At 28.3% G+C, this 16120-nt stretch overlaps 1 protein-coding gene across 2 annotated transcripts in view; it reads left to right on the top strand.

Moving 5' to 3' along the window:
• Positions 1–2369: 2369 nt before the first annotated feature.
• The window catches only part of LOC123296596 (putative uncharacterized protein DDB_G0277255), a 506211-nt gene continuing 492460 nt past the window's right edge, over positions 2370–16120 (top strand). For both annotated transcript variants that reach the window (XM_044878132.1, XM_044878131.1), the window contains exon 1: positions 2370–2418. The gene's annotated coding sequence lies outside the window, so the exon portion shown is untranslated. The remainder of the gene's footprint in view (positions 2419–16120) is intronic.

The following is a 16120-nucleotide window of genomic DNA, read 5'->3' as shown; positions in this document are numbered from 1 at the left end:
TTATAAGTATTAAAATAATAATACTTACATATGCTATAACATACTATTACTAAAGGTTTATAGTATGTAGGTTGTAGGTATTGTGTAGAAGTACTCTTTAATACCACCATGTATGTATTGTTTTTAACAGTAAGAAACAAAATGAACAAACTGTTTGTTATAACACTTATAAAATTATACGCAATTGTATAATGATCACGTTCTGTATACAATACGAAAAAACAGAAAACGAAAATAGGTTAAATTTTTCTAACCTAATTCACGATCGTATATATTAGTTTTTTTTTTTATATTTCTCTTATTAAATAAATAGTTTTATTTTGGTATATTTGCCCTAGATAGGTTACTCATGTTTTGAAATACATTAGAAACTTTTACGATACATAGGCTGTATTTTAAACTAACATGAAAATCGAAAAATGAATTCAATCAAGTAAAATAGTATTTCAATCGAAAGTGTTAGGTTCAAAGACGCCTATTTGACGAAAGCATTGAATTTGAACTAAGCTTTCAAATTAAATTAAAACTTCACTTTGATTCATAAATGGTAAGGACTAGGAAAACTCAATAAATTAGAAAGTTGTTCTTTATAAAAAGACCAACAACTTTTTTCTGAAATATCTAAATAACTAACTTATATTATAATTGTTAAGAAACTTTGTAACCATTATTAATAAACTGTAAAGCTTATAAATACAAATTTTATTATTATTATTTTTATATTTTTCATTGATAAGAGCCAAAAGAATATACTTTATATTCCTAAGTTAAGTAAAATAATAGAAAATCAATTTCTGACTGTAACTTAAAAAAATACGTACTGCAAATATATATCGCTGCTAATTTTCAAGCCTATATGTATGCTTGTGTTTCCTGAGTATCACAAATTGACAAATTGAATTAAACTGAATTTCGAAATTTCGATAGAAGTGTTGATTAATGTTTGACTTTTTTATCAACCTAATAATAATAAAAATAAATAAAAAATATCATACACATTTCTATTATTCAAATTTTACAATGACACACAAAGAAAAAGTTAAATTTCTTAAAATGTAACACAAGAAAAAATATACATTTTTTCTTAGAAACTGTTAAATAATTTTATTTATTCGATATATATAAGAAGTGAAAATATCAAGGAGGGTAATTTAAGTAAACAACATTGGTAGTCTTTGGTAGTTTTTACATTTGTATGTTTATATTGTACAACATTGAGGGTGTAGAATACATATTGTAAATATACAATTTAAAACTGTTTTTTTTTCATGAGTCAGGATAAATTTTGAAATATACTTTCTCCTTTTTATACCCTGTATATTTGAAATATATATCAAGGTAAACTAACTTTAGTCCCAAGTTTGTAATGCTTAGAAATATTGAAGATACGAACAAAATTATGGGATAGGTGTTCATAAAATCACTTAATTAGTCCATTTCATAAAATGTGCCGTACTGACAAAGCGTCAATGAGCAACAAAGGTCAATTAGTTCTTTTGTCCGTAGCAGACCCAATCTTGTAAGCCGAAAGAGATAGAACAAAATTTTAAATTAAATTTTCTCTATCAAAACTTACGTTCGAACATTTTTTTGTAAATGTCTTGTTAAAGAAAAAGAAACAAACTATTCTAATTTATTAAAAATAATGCAAGCACTCATGATCAATACTATCTATACAGAGTATTTCAACAATTAACTCAGTCGAATGTTAATTTTCACTTGTTTTTATATACCCTTATTTTAGGGTGAAAGTATGTACTTTTGTATTTGACTTCATATTTTGACGGAGCTATTTTTTCTGCCTTACACGAACGTGAGTTATTTTTTACTACATTACCTCTAATAAATTTTCGTATATTTCTTAAACATACATTTCGCCAGTTTTTGGAGATTACTGAGTTCGGTAGAATATAAGAGTTTTCATATGATAGAACGGAAAGTCAATCTATGTGATAATGAAAGCCCTTTGTTCATAATAAAAATTGTAGAAAAATGATTAAATTTTTTTTCTAATACCTGCGATTTGATAAGGAAAAAATCTGTTGGATAGTTTGAGAGGAAATTTTTTCATTTTGACTTTTTTTTACCAATCGTTTAATACTGACCTAGCTGGTTGTTATGTTTATAGAATTTTGTTTTGTTGAGATGCACTTGTAAAAACAAAAAATCAACAAACCCGAGTACCATCAATTGATAACTTAGTCAATGTTAAAATTGCAATTTTATTTATAATCCCAGATTCAACTTTGTCGATTCTCCAAAAGGTAGAAAAATAAATTCACTTCTGTTAAAAATATTTCAAAATTTGAATTTCATGTTTTTATTTCACTAAACTGTTAATTTATGAAATTACTCATCATTATCAATTTTTCTTTTACAGTGTACTTTCTTCTCGTTGCTACAAACCGAGGATAAAAGGTAATTAGCTAAAATTTAATTTTATAATTTCCTGTTTTTTGTTTACTAGAAATAATATATTTATTTTTGCTTTAAGGCATTAATAAAGGCAAACTTTTAAAGAAACATAGAGACCAGGAAATAATATTGATCATTGTAATTTTTACCCTCATCATATGAAATTTATGTATCTACAGAGCTTTTTTAGGTTCATTTGTATTCTATACAAGAAATATATTTAACAATTTACAAACATAATCAAAATCGTATTCACCCAAGAAGTAGCAGCAGCTAAGGTAACACCACCGTACAGCATATTATATTGTAAATATAAAAATGTATACCTACATGTAATATATTATTAGTCCAAGAATCAACCCTAAATATTCTTCGATTTGCACTTTATGTGTGCAATTCATGTGGTTGATTTAGCTTGAACGTATTGCAGAAACTAAAATTAGGGGCGTATTAAAAGTAGTTTTAGGATATAAATTAGATTCTATCTTGAGGATTGATGTTAATGTAAACATAAAGGAATTTTGTACCCATTCTATTTTTTCCAATATTATATGGTATATTTATTCTGCCAATTTTCTCTTGAAAATTGTTAAATCAGTCAAGAAATTGTATGGTTATCAAAGACCGTCTTTTTTTTAAAATATAATTAACTTTTTTGATATTGAAATTATCATCATCAACATTTCCTCATCGCATTTCATTTTCTGAAACATTGTTCTGAAATTTCGCATCTCTTTTTTGAAAAACGGACAAAGCTATAACTTTAAGTTGCCTCATGAAATAGTTTATTGAAACTCTTAGTCAGAAAGTTACATTTCTTAACATTTTATCACATATGTCAGGACATCCAATTCTAATCGAATTTAACTTCAGGAAAAATGAATTTAGCTCCTGGTCGAATTTAACTCCATTTCATCCAAATTTAACTCCAGGAAAATCAACGTTTGTGGCTTGCGAGAGTGTTGCTATGCTACCGAGCCACAAATATGTAAACCACAAAAGGAGTCTTCTACTCCTGGAGTTAAATGCGGTCAGGAAGATCAAACTTTCGGCTAGGGAATTTCTGCCCATAAATTACGAAAATCTGATTTATTTGATTCATATATTTTAAAATGAGATGCTGTCAGTTGTCAGTTTATTAGAATTAAAGTTTTAGATCCGTGAAGCTGCTATCTCGAGTATAATCTGGAATGGATTTTAAATTAATGTCATCATTAACCCCAAATTGGCAAAAATATCTTAAATATCGACCCCACGATAAAAAATTATGCATGCAAGGGAATGATTCTTAAAATACTTACTCTAAAACGATATTTTTTATGAAAGAGAATTTCTTAAAAATTGTCTTTTTATGAAAATCAATTTCGAATGAAAATCGTTTACCAAGGACCGTTAACCAAATTAAGACCGAAAAAAGCCTTTGTCCTGATGCCAATTTCATCGTTTCTTTCGTTATAATTTGAAATATGCGAGAAAAGATGACAAGATCTGAAATCAAAATTAAAATCGATTGGTAAGAATAAAAGATTTAAGCAATTGAATAATTCTTATTCCTGAAAAGCAACTTTTAATATGTAGTCTCTATGGCAATGAAGTCACCAAGTGTTGTTTTCCTTCCTTTCTATTTGTACATTAAATCTTTCATATTCGTAGTTATTGATGTTATTCAAAAATTAATATCGATAACGAACGTCTTTCGAAGCAATAAAAAACTTTTAGTACAAAGGCCCATTATTAAAAGTAGATTTATTTGAACTTTGGTTGTAGTTGTTCCCTGACTATACATCTATAGCAAACAAACCTATTCAGTATTCATTAAATTTTGAATCATTTTTGTTGTTGTTGTTGTTTTGTATATATGTTATTATTATTGAACAACTCAAGATAATAATATTTTCTTTGTTTATTTTCCATATAAATTGTATGTATTGAATAAAGATAGAATAATAACTATATTGTATAGAAACACGTATATTATAAACGTGAAATGTTTGTCATTCTTAATGTCATTCATTTTAGTAAGAAGATTATATCAGGAAGCTATTAGTTTTGAATAGCTATAATAATTATGAAGGAAAATAATTGACAATGTGGGGGTATTTTTCCACTATTATTATTAATATACCCTATACCATACATTTAGAATTCTTTGAATACCCATAATATTTATGAACATTTTTGTTGTGGCTATCAGTATTAATACTTTTTGTATGTTTTGGAACGTAGATATTCATCAAAAATTTGTTGAATATTTGTAGGCTTTCCAAATTTAAGAAGGAGTAAATAAAGGATTTTTTTAATTATTTTTTGTCTGAATATTTTTTATATGGTGGTTCAAGTTATAAAGCATGACATAAAATTTATACCCTGGAAAGCGTTCTTTTCTAGATGTGTATCTATGTCTAGTGTAAATTTTAGGAATATTTATTTATTGTAGTGAATATTTCTCAAACGGTTGCTTAGAAAAAAGCTCTAAACACGGGGAATTGCATGACTTTATCGAATTTTCAATAAACTGGGTAATAGATAGCACACCTATATCTCTATCGCTGGTTTTCGTAATTTATTATCATATGCCTTAAATCAGGAAGTATCGCTAACTCACGTTGTCAAATTTCCAATTTTTTAAGCAAATGTTTTGGCAATATTGGATCTCCTGCTGTACAAAAAAGGAAACTTTCAGGCAACACAATGATTAGAAAGTAAATATATAAGCATAAATAGTCCTTAGAAAAGAATATTTTTATCCAAGGTAGTTTTGGGAATATATTCGTAATCAATCAATTATTAGTTAATTTTGATTAATTTGAACCAATATTTGCATAAGTATACATAACTAAGAAAAAATTCAACGGTAATGGTGGATCCAGATCAAAGGATATGTAACAAAAAGTGTGTTTTGAATGTAAAACAAAGAGGCAGTAATTAATGAATCATATGAAGAGTGCTTTGGTAAATAATTAATACATTCTTGAGACTTCGTGAATGGTTTCTTTTGGCGAATCTAAAAAACTTCTCTCTACGACATTTTTCGAAAGTGCTGCGTTTTCAAATGAGCATGATAACTTTATATTTAAGCCATAGGTCTGAAAAAAAGCGGTATACAATTTTTCGGCCATTATGACCACTTGATAATATTTTTAATTATTAAACAGTTAAGCAAAACCATGAACCATGAATCCATTCAAAAACAAAAATACTTAAGTACGACATGTTTATCGGTGCAGTATTTTTGCTGACAAAATATTTCCCGCTGCGTTTTTAGACCGATAGCTTAAATATACAGTTCTCATTCCCATTTCAAAACGCAGCACTTCGAAAAAAAAATTATAGAAAGAATTTAGTAGACTCGCTTAAATGAAGCCATTCACGAAGCTTCAAGAATGTATAAACTATTTAACAAAGCACTCTTTCTGTCCAACGGTCTAATAATATATTTTTAAATGCCTATACTCATTATTTTATAATATTATAAATGTCATAATTGGCAGAAATAAAAAATATTAAAGAGAATTCTTCGAATATATCTTTTAATATAAACCTATAACAAACATTAATAAATAAAAGGCAGTACATGTTGTTGTATGTGGATTCTACCATACAACTTTTATGAGTATTTCTATTGCCACCCGCTACGGATATCCATGCTTTTAAAGATCACAGAGTGGACATCATCACTGAGTGAAGGTAAGGGCCAAAAAACTCGTAGACTCGTGTTAACTCAACTCCATTAAAGGCATGGCCAACTTCTCAATTCGTGATTCAAATTGTATATCCACGGAGATTAAAAGAACGGAGATTATTTTGTGTCTTGACTAGATATTATTGCTTTGAATAGTTCAAGTATTAATTTTATGAATTCCAGTCCAACTACTTTGGTATTATTGCTTATTGATATTAAAAACTTTTTCTACGTCCCTGTATCACTAGTTTTTATCTATAATGTTTTGAAATTTCCGTCAAAAAATTCATTGCTGGAAAAATACCAAACTTTATAGTCTTAAATTGAAATAATACAAGTTTTTTAGATTTCAATATAATTTTTTAATAAGAAGTACAGTATGTAAGAAGATTGTATATAAAGTCAGTAATTTGGTCTCCAAGGACATTAGCATATTGATGATCCAAAATTGATAAACATATTCCCAAAGCTTTTAAAAAGTAAAAGTTATAAATCACTATCCCAGCTACAGACAACCACATTTACCAATAAAACACTGTATGTATAGATTTTTGTGTGTAACAAATAACATACATACAAGTATATAAGGGTAAGTTTAAGTATTAACAATTGTTTGAGGGTTGAGGGTTGTATCTATATCTACAACATACATACATTTTACATTTATTGTTGTACATATAGTATTCACTTTATGTAAGAAAGTAATTGTTACCAGGTCGAAAATCACAACCAATTTTTTAAAAAATATTATGAATTTTATTGTGTATCTTAATATATATATTTCTTGTGTGTGTCTGTATGTGACTGAACTCCTCCTAGACGGCTGGACCGATTTCGATGAAATTTTTTGTGTGAGTTCAAGGGGATTGAGAATGGTTTAGATTTACCATTCGGTCCACTACAACTGTTTATGAGGGCTCCGTACCAAAAAAATGAAATTTCATTAAATGGTGGGAGCGCATATAAATCATATCACATTATGTATACTATGTGTACTATGTATTTTTAATAGTATTCAGGTATTGTCAATAGGCATTTATTAGAGCCATATGCGAGCGCAGCGAGCTCTACTATCAAAGGTCAGGCCAAAGGTCGAAGGTCAGGCCACTCCAATAAATAGGAGTTAAATTGGGGTTTAGCGGGATGGGTTTAGCGGACAGGCTAAACGTAGTATAGGTATTCATGAATTGGAGTTACGTTTTTACGGGACAACGTCCGTCGGGGCCGCTAGTATTTATATATATTATACATTTTATTATATATATTTGCTTATGGTAAAATTCTTGATATCCTACGATAAATTGTACAATTAATTTTAACTCTACCTGACAATTAGTAGAGTAAAAATATTTATTATGAGAAAAAGTTTAGAAAACAAATTCTACTATAATTATGATTGATCACTTATATTTGTACCTGTCGTATATGAGAACGGGACTCATTTCTATTCCGAAAACAATTTTTCGGAATATTAAGAGTTCATAGCCATTTATAACAACACTGTTAAAATGTATGAATGAACTGTTTAATGAAAAATACGCTGTTAATGTTCTGGTCATTCCATAGAGTATTGCTGTTTTTTAACCTCTGACGCAAAAGGGAGGTGTTATAAGTTTGACCGCAATGTGTGACTGTCTGTGACACTTAAAAGATAAGAGATAGAATAACACTTTAAATTAGCAAATTGATCCCCATAAAAAACTAACATTTTATACTTCAAATATTTTTTCGAAAATCGTTAGCTTTCGGAGGAAATATGACTTAAAAAACGATAAAAAAAAAAAATTTAGTAGGTTTGGCTTTTAGTATATAATCAGAAAGTTATTCATCTAGTCTTATTAAGGTTATATTCACCTCAACTTGTATAACTTACATATCTATTCGTTACGATAAGTGCGAACAGCAACATGCACAAGTATGAACAACCACGCTAGCTATGTATAGAAAGCAATACATAACTATACAATTTGTATTATCATTGTAAATATTTTCCTTGACAAACTTAATTCCTTATATATACACCATTTTCTATTTGTTTGGCTTACACAACTATACTGTAACGATTGTGTTTTCTAAATATAATAGAAAATTCATTTTCTAGTTGCATTTTCAAATAATAGTTTTGTATATGTCTATGTGTTTTGTGTATGTTGTTGAACAGTTTATTGTTTATTTTACCTATACTTTGAAAACAGCTTTATAGTTGGGGAAATAGAGAAAGTTTTTGTTGTTTTATGCATAGTGCATCGATATTTATTTTTCAAATAGACTGTACTTTAACAGCTTCAAATGGTTCATGCAGTAGTGGTCGGGGAAGGGCCAAACTTCTTTCGGTATCACAAAGGACCCTATGGTCTAAGTGTGTTCCACCCTAGGACATCCACTTTAACCTAACCTAACCTAACTTTCGTTTGTTGGGCTTCTTACATAAGTACCTATATTACTATAGGAAAAATCGTTTTAACATGCGAAAATCGGCGATATGACTATCATATTGACTGGTTGATGCCCTAAGTTATTTTCTCAATAAGAACAGCGTACTTGCTCTACCTGAAATTACAGAGATCGGCAAAAGTTTATATTATTACAAACATTGATGAATATATTAAACTTTCGAACTTGAACAAATAATATTGTTTAAGGCAGATTTAGATCCTATTTTTGGCAAATAGTTTTTGTTTCATAATATCCCATTCCATGCATGGAAACTTATTGCATATCATGATCGTTTTTTTTAAATACAATGTGATCAATGATGAGTATATTATTTTTTATAAGGAAAAATCTTTTATCCATGATGATCAATTGAGTATAAAATGCTCCCAATACACAATATCGAAATTAAATAGAATCAGTACACTTAAATCGTTAAATAAAATAAAATACTCCTATTTACAACTTATACCTCAATTGGCAGTTAATTGGTATTCCATTTTTCGTAAAAGAGAACCATTTTTCATAAGAGAGTTATCTATCTAGATTTCATACAGAAATCAATGAATAATTTAACCAAAAAAAGACAATTTAATAAAAAAATAAGAAGTCTTTTTCGTCTTTTTTGTTTGATGTTTCTATATTTGCATCCTATTTTTAAAATATTCATTTTTATACATTTAATGTAAACAAATAAGTCTTTTGTTATTAGGTATAAAGCTAGAATACAATTTTTGAATTCAACAAAATACCCTGTAAATAAAGCTGTCTTTTGTCTAACGTCTTGGAAATTTCAAATTTAAAAGTGTCGAACCACACACTCATAACTGTGTGGAATATTGCTCCAAAGTCGACAGTGTCGAACAGTCGATTGTCTTCTTATTAGAATATGATAAAAAGCAGATATCCGTCAATTTTAAGCTGTTGGCGCAATTAAAGTCAGTTAGAGTATCATACCTACGTCTACACTCATTTTTTGACCGGTTGCAAATAAGGGCAAAAAATGTCCGCCAGCTTTATACTTTTGTATATATTTATTTAGTTTTTTCTTGTTAAAATTATAATTTAAAGATAATTTAATATATTTATTATTTACTCAAATACTTTTTAATTTATTTTTTTGTGAAAATAATTTAAATTCAGGGCATTAAAACAATAATAAAAAATAAAACAAAAAATTTATCAGTTTATTGTTTTATATAAAATATAGCGTGCAATTGCTTTTGATCTTCAATTCTAATTTAAAATATTTTCTGTATTAGACACCTATATTTTAGTTTTAAGAAAACTTAAAAGAAAGTTTTAAGAAAACATAAAACATAAAAGTTTTATGAAGGCATGTCGGGCAGAGCCGGATCTAGAAACAATCTCATATCGATTATCTAAAGATAAAGGCTAACTCTATAACTTCTAAAAATGTAATCCCAATTATTTTGACAGTTTTGTGTAAATCTTGGAATAATTGAGGTTTCTTGAAAAATAAAGGTTAAAAATTTTGCTGTTTTAAATTATTTTTTTGATGATTATTAATATAATTTCTTCAACGCAGCAATTTATCAATGCATTTATGGCTCAATTTCCAATGCAAATTTCTCGTTGAGGCACCCTCGACTGGTATTAGCTTATTTAACACATATTTTATTTATTTCGTTCAACGCTTTTCAAATTTTAAAATTACATTTTAATACATCGGTTTGGGAGTAACGCCTCAAACAGGTGTATGAGTAGACATTCGCCAACGCCCTTCTTTTTTACCGAGGGTACCGAGGTAGTAGTATTGGTGACAAAACCATATTTCAATTTGATTTATTAATAGGGATTATAAGAAAGAATTGCATTTTTTTTTTGACATAACATTGTAGCTTTTCACATTTTATCAATTTTGCAAGTCATAGTTTTTAATTTCTGCATTACTTTATGGTCTGTGTTGATTTTATTTAAACTCAGCGTAATAGTATTGCAAATAAAGGTACAACGAAAACATAAGGGCTTGGACACACGTGTATACATTGTTGAGCGGGTGTCGTGAAACTTGTTGAGTTATCAACAACATTGCATCATACCCACAATCTATATACAGAAAATCCGGCTATTAAATGCCTTCCTCTCTGAAAAAAATTGCTGTTTAAAATGCTTTTTCTCAAGTATTCAAGTATCTGTCTGAGTTCTTCAATTGGGCTCAAACCAATTGAAATTCTTGCAAATTACCAAATTACCTTGTGGGCAAAATTTGATTCTTTGTTAGTAGCTAATGAGTTAGTAGCTTCTTTGAAATTAAATATAGGCCTTAAATGGTCGGAATATGGGTGAAATCCAGCATCTGTATGGGAGTGCCGACATTTTTTTCGGGTTCAATATTGGTTCTTATTATAATTGTTCTTGCTTAAGATTTTATAAATTTGTTCATGCTGGAATTTGATAATTCCCATTGTATGTTTTAAAATATCAATTTCTTTTGTTTCAACCAAGCGTAGAAATTCTCTATCAAAACAATAATTTTGATAGAGAATTGAACATGGAAATAAATCAATAATTTTTCTCGAAAAAAAATATAATGACTGTTTACACCGCTGAGACTTAAGATTTATTTTATTATTCCAGTCTATTTTTTATCATAATTGCAACTTGAGTCAATATTAATTGTGTAATTATTCTGAAAGGAGGAAAACTTTATTTTCACTAAAATTTACATTAACGGCTCATAAAATTCGATTATTCTTAAGTGTTTTCATATACATATAAATACAGTTTAAGAATAAAAAACTTCTTTTTGAAAGAGTGCAAAAAAAATCGTAATGACGCTCGTATATTGGGAAACAAAATATACCAGAATATAAGGGCATAAGCAATAATGTTATAACGGAAACAATAAAACATTACAAACTATAGTAGAATATATACCGGGGAAAGTTGTTTAGGTAGGATCACAGCAATATCTTATTCTTGCGCAAATTGTTTATTTATTCATCATACATTGAACGCTGTGCCATTGAAAATTTTGAAAGATTTAGCCATAGTGTTTTGTAATCAGTGGCCAGTTAGAAAAAGTTATTAAGAGAATTTTGAAAAATAAGTAAGTAGAAACATGGAAACATTATGATAAGTATTGTTAATTTTTGTTATTAGGCAATTCAATCCCTTTACATGTCTGGTATGGGATCTTTGTAAGTTTTTTTGGATGCCTTTTGAGTCACAAGTAAAAGTTGAGATAATGATGACTATTCAATCATGAACTACAGTGATAATTTGAGAACGAGGAGATACTTCTTTTTCTGAATTCTTATTCCGAATAATAAAGCAGAAAAATTTTACAAATTCGAGTTTTTCTACCGATCAATTTATCGCTCATGTCACCATATATTCCGCCGATTTTCAGCTTTAATCTTAAATAACTAACTGCAATATATGGCAACATAAACTTCATCCTTAGAACATTTTAACAACGATTTCGCCTAGAGTCTATTTTTGATCTATGGAATAGACACAAAAAAAAAGTTTGGTCTTACTTGAAGACCTTCCCGTATACTTAAATCTAACTCTCTTAGAGCTAACTAGAATGAAGGAACATCCATTAAGAACAGACATCATTAGTAATAGTTGAGTTCCTTGAACCAAGGTCATACTAGCTCTAGATACGATGAAACGATACGATACCATTAGAGTTGAATGCATTTGATGATGTTAAAGAAAACAGTATATAACACCTAAACCATTGTTTTCACTCGTATATACAGTGTGTCCAATTTAGTCCGATGCATATGTAATCCGTGCATTTTTTGTGACATAGTGACACATAAATTACAGTTTTCTGTAAAAATAGTCAATATAAAATATTTCACGGCCATCTTTTCTGATATACTCAATGAATAATTACGACTATTATACATTTATTAAAATAGAAAACCATACATATATTTTACCTGTGTAAAACAATCCATACCATTAATATATTTCGAGTGTTATAGAAAGGGGATAAGCGAGAGAAATCTTTACCAATCTTTACTTTTAAACCCAGCGGAGCGGGTGGGTATCACTCTAGTAGTATTGGTAGTTTTTTATGTCTTCAGATCGACTTTTATTCTAGGATGCACTGATGTAGTATTAATTTGTAATATCAATTTGTCTACAAGTCGACTGTAGACATAAATTATCAAAGGTAATACAAAGATGAAAGAGTTTATTAGAAGAAAGAGATATTTGACCTTAGTTTTCAATTAAAATCAATGTTTCTCAATTATTATAGTAATTATTGTTGATATTCTAAAAAGTGAAGGTAGTTTACGCCTGGGAAAATTTGAATTTTTTCACAAACCTAATATACGAATAGAAAAACCTGAATTGCGTTCTAGATCAAGCAGAACATTTATCAAGAATAACTTTTTTTCATAAAACAAACAATAAAACAGTTTTCCATATGGTACCGACTTAATTGGATCCACTGTATAAGCTATCCGTCTAGTGATGACTAAAACTTATACTCTCATAGTATATTTTAATGTAACCAAGAAAAACTAACATATTATTCTTCGAAAGTTAGCTTTCATATTAGCACAGGTAAAATAATTGTAAAATACATTCAACACCTGATGAAACATCAAACACAGTTAAAATTACTTCAATTTCACTGTGCGTCGAAGCATTTGGTAAAGAAAAAGTATTTTAGCCCTCAAAAAAAAAGCTATAATAACGAAGCAATTTTGTATGTTTGTATGTTAGAGATGATCGTTGATTCTCATTTGTACCTCCAAGATTAGTGAGTATAAACTAGTATATTTGGCGGTAAATTTTTTGTCGAGTTGTATTTTTTGGCGAAATATTGTCGAGTGAAAAATTTTGTCTGTTATTCCAGGAAAAAGAAGGTTGAAACGGATCAAGAAAAATTTGCAGAGCTTCAAAATGACTTGGTAAAAACAAAAATCTGAAGAATCGAAAAATACAGACTCTATGAGTTAAGTTGTACAATGTTTTAGAAAAGAGAGAATACGGCGATAAAATATTTTTTTCCAAATGTCTAGAAAACTTTAAAGCCTATCGCAAATAACGCGGCCAACTAATGTTACCCTTTGAGTCGTGCTGATTCTATTCAATGAAAAAAAAAGTTGAAGTTAAAGTGGTTAGTATTTTAAACAAATAATAACTTTGCAATTTTAAAGAAAAAAAGCTATCATATACAGTTTTATTTTTGATTTCAATAATATTTAACATTTTTAAAATACGCTTTATTAAACAACTAATTTTTAAGAAAAGATGAAATATTGGAACTTATAGATATTACAGTATAAAATACGCGTATTTAAAAACGGAGTAGATAAATATTAAATATTGTTGAAATCAAATATAAAATTTTATTTATGGTTGCTTTTTCTTTCTTACCTCAGCAATTATTAATGTTTTCACGTTTGAAATATACGATTTTAACTAGCCAGTGATATGTTTTACAATTTTTTTTTCAGCTTTTGTCGTCCTCTACCCAAAATAACTCTTATCCCGCCAAACTGTTTTGATCACGCATTAGTTGTGAAAAAAATTATAATTATCCTGTACTATATGTACTATATTGAAAATATAATACAACACCAAGGATAGTTAGTTAAAACATTGAATTTCCTTGTTTTGTAATCTTTGAGTTATTTTTTTATTTCACCCTATAATATAATCTATCATCTTGAATATTTACATAGTGAGCTTCTCGTATTTATTGTTATGTTATTTTTAGTAAGTGACTTGCTTGTGTTTCTTGTAATTTTTTTTCCATGAGGGTAATGAAATTCATTTGCTGTTTTGTTTATGAATGTATATCATATTTCTTCTGCAAGATGAGATGGAATATTTTGTTTAATTTATAAACTGACAGCAATTACTGTAATGTTCTTATAAAAATATTGAGTAAAATGGTTTTATAATAAAACGTAAGTAAAAACAGAAAGCTTTTAAAAAATATACCATGGCTGTTAGAAATAGTTGTACTTCGTATATACAGGGTGAGGCATTTTTTAATACGTTTTGAATAAGCAGTAAATTAAAAACAAATTTAATGTAATATTTCCCAATGATTAGTATATTATTTTTAAGATTAAACCTTCCGATTAAAAATGGAAATATATTTCATTCAAATATCTTGACTGAATAAGCAACAGACCATTCAAAAAACCCAATTTTCAGTACATTTTTAACGCCCAAACCAAAAAAGAGGTGTAATAAGTTTGACCACGATATGTGTGTGTCTGTCTGTGGCATCGTAGCACCGAAACGAATTAATCGATGTTAATTTTTCTGATTTCATTTGAAAAGTAATTTAAAGGAGTGTTCTTAGCTAGGTTTCAAGTGCGAGCTAAGGTTTCCTTACCCGAAAAAACTTAAAAATTGGCGATGATCTTCAAAATCGATTCAGTTTGTAAATGGCATATCTATAATTTTAACATATAAATAATTATGGAAATGGTCAAAATAAATCTGGCTCAATTCATTTTGAAAAGTGAAATTGTAAAATAATTAGGTAGTTCAAAACAATAATTCAAAAGAACAAAGTCAAATCAAATATTCAATTTCAATTAAAATATTTCCAAAAATTTGTCCCAACAAATGATAGCTCTCTAGGTATCCTTTTCATCTCATCTGATGTCCTTGACCATCACTTTGATATTGATGTAAGAAGGAGTGTTATAAGTTTAAAGTGTTTATCTGTGCGTCTGTGTGTTTCTCAGTGGCATCGTAGCCCCTAAACGGTCGAACCAACTTGATTGAGAACATTTTATAGCTAAGTTTCCAAAAATCGGTTTACAAGGAATAAATCTCAGTTGTGGGGGGTTTTTTAAATTGTGTAAATTTCACTTGCTTGGGTGATGGTTTGAGCCTCTGTTGGGTTTATATGATTCACTAAGTCATTTTAATTACGTACCATTTTGATATGAATGAAATTTTATTGATACAAATATTATTATTGATACCAATACTATGAAAAATAAGTTTCCAAAATCAGGCATATTTGTTCGAGCATCGTTCGATCAATCAAGCATATCGTTCATATATTGAAATAAACTGAATTTATGTCACTTGAAAGATGATGTCACTTAGAGCTTTGAGTTGTGAAAATACCATGAATTATTTAAAATTAAGACCATATTATGAAAAAACTTATTTTGTTGAAATTTATTTTAAAAGTTCAGAAAAACCGAATTGATAACTTTCCTGCTTGTTGAATTAAATGAAAGGGAAACTGAGCATGTTTTATAGCGTGCTTAATTCAATTAATTTTTTTTTATTAGAAAACCAGGAGGTGTGGTCTGACAATTAATATAATCAGCATTTATTCATAGCTCGAAATGAAAATTGCATGACATTTTAATTTTTTAAAGTAAACAATTTTGATATATCAGGTGCCATTAAAGGTATGAAAAAAAAAAGTAAATGCGAAAGAGCACGATACGTAAAAAGGATTGATTGTTTCGTTCATATCTTTTTCAAACTTTTAAATATTCACATACTCACTTAAAAAATCAATGTAAAATAATCAATATTAAAAGATTCGTTGAACAAAATCTATTGAGTATATATATTTAAGAAATAATAGCTTCACGAATAATACAGTTC

The sequence above is a fragment of the Chrysoperla carnea genome, chromosome 3, assembly GCF_905475395.1.
Source record: "Chrysoperla carnea chromosome 3, inChrCarn1.1, whole genome shotgun sequence".
Taxonomy (NCBI): Eukaryota; Metazoa; Arthropoda; class Insecta; order Neuroptera; family Chrysopidae; genus Chrysoperla; species Chrysoperla carnea.
This window is presented reverse-complemented; position numbering and strand designations above follow the sequence as displayed.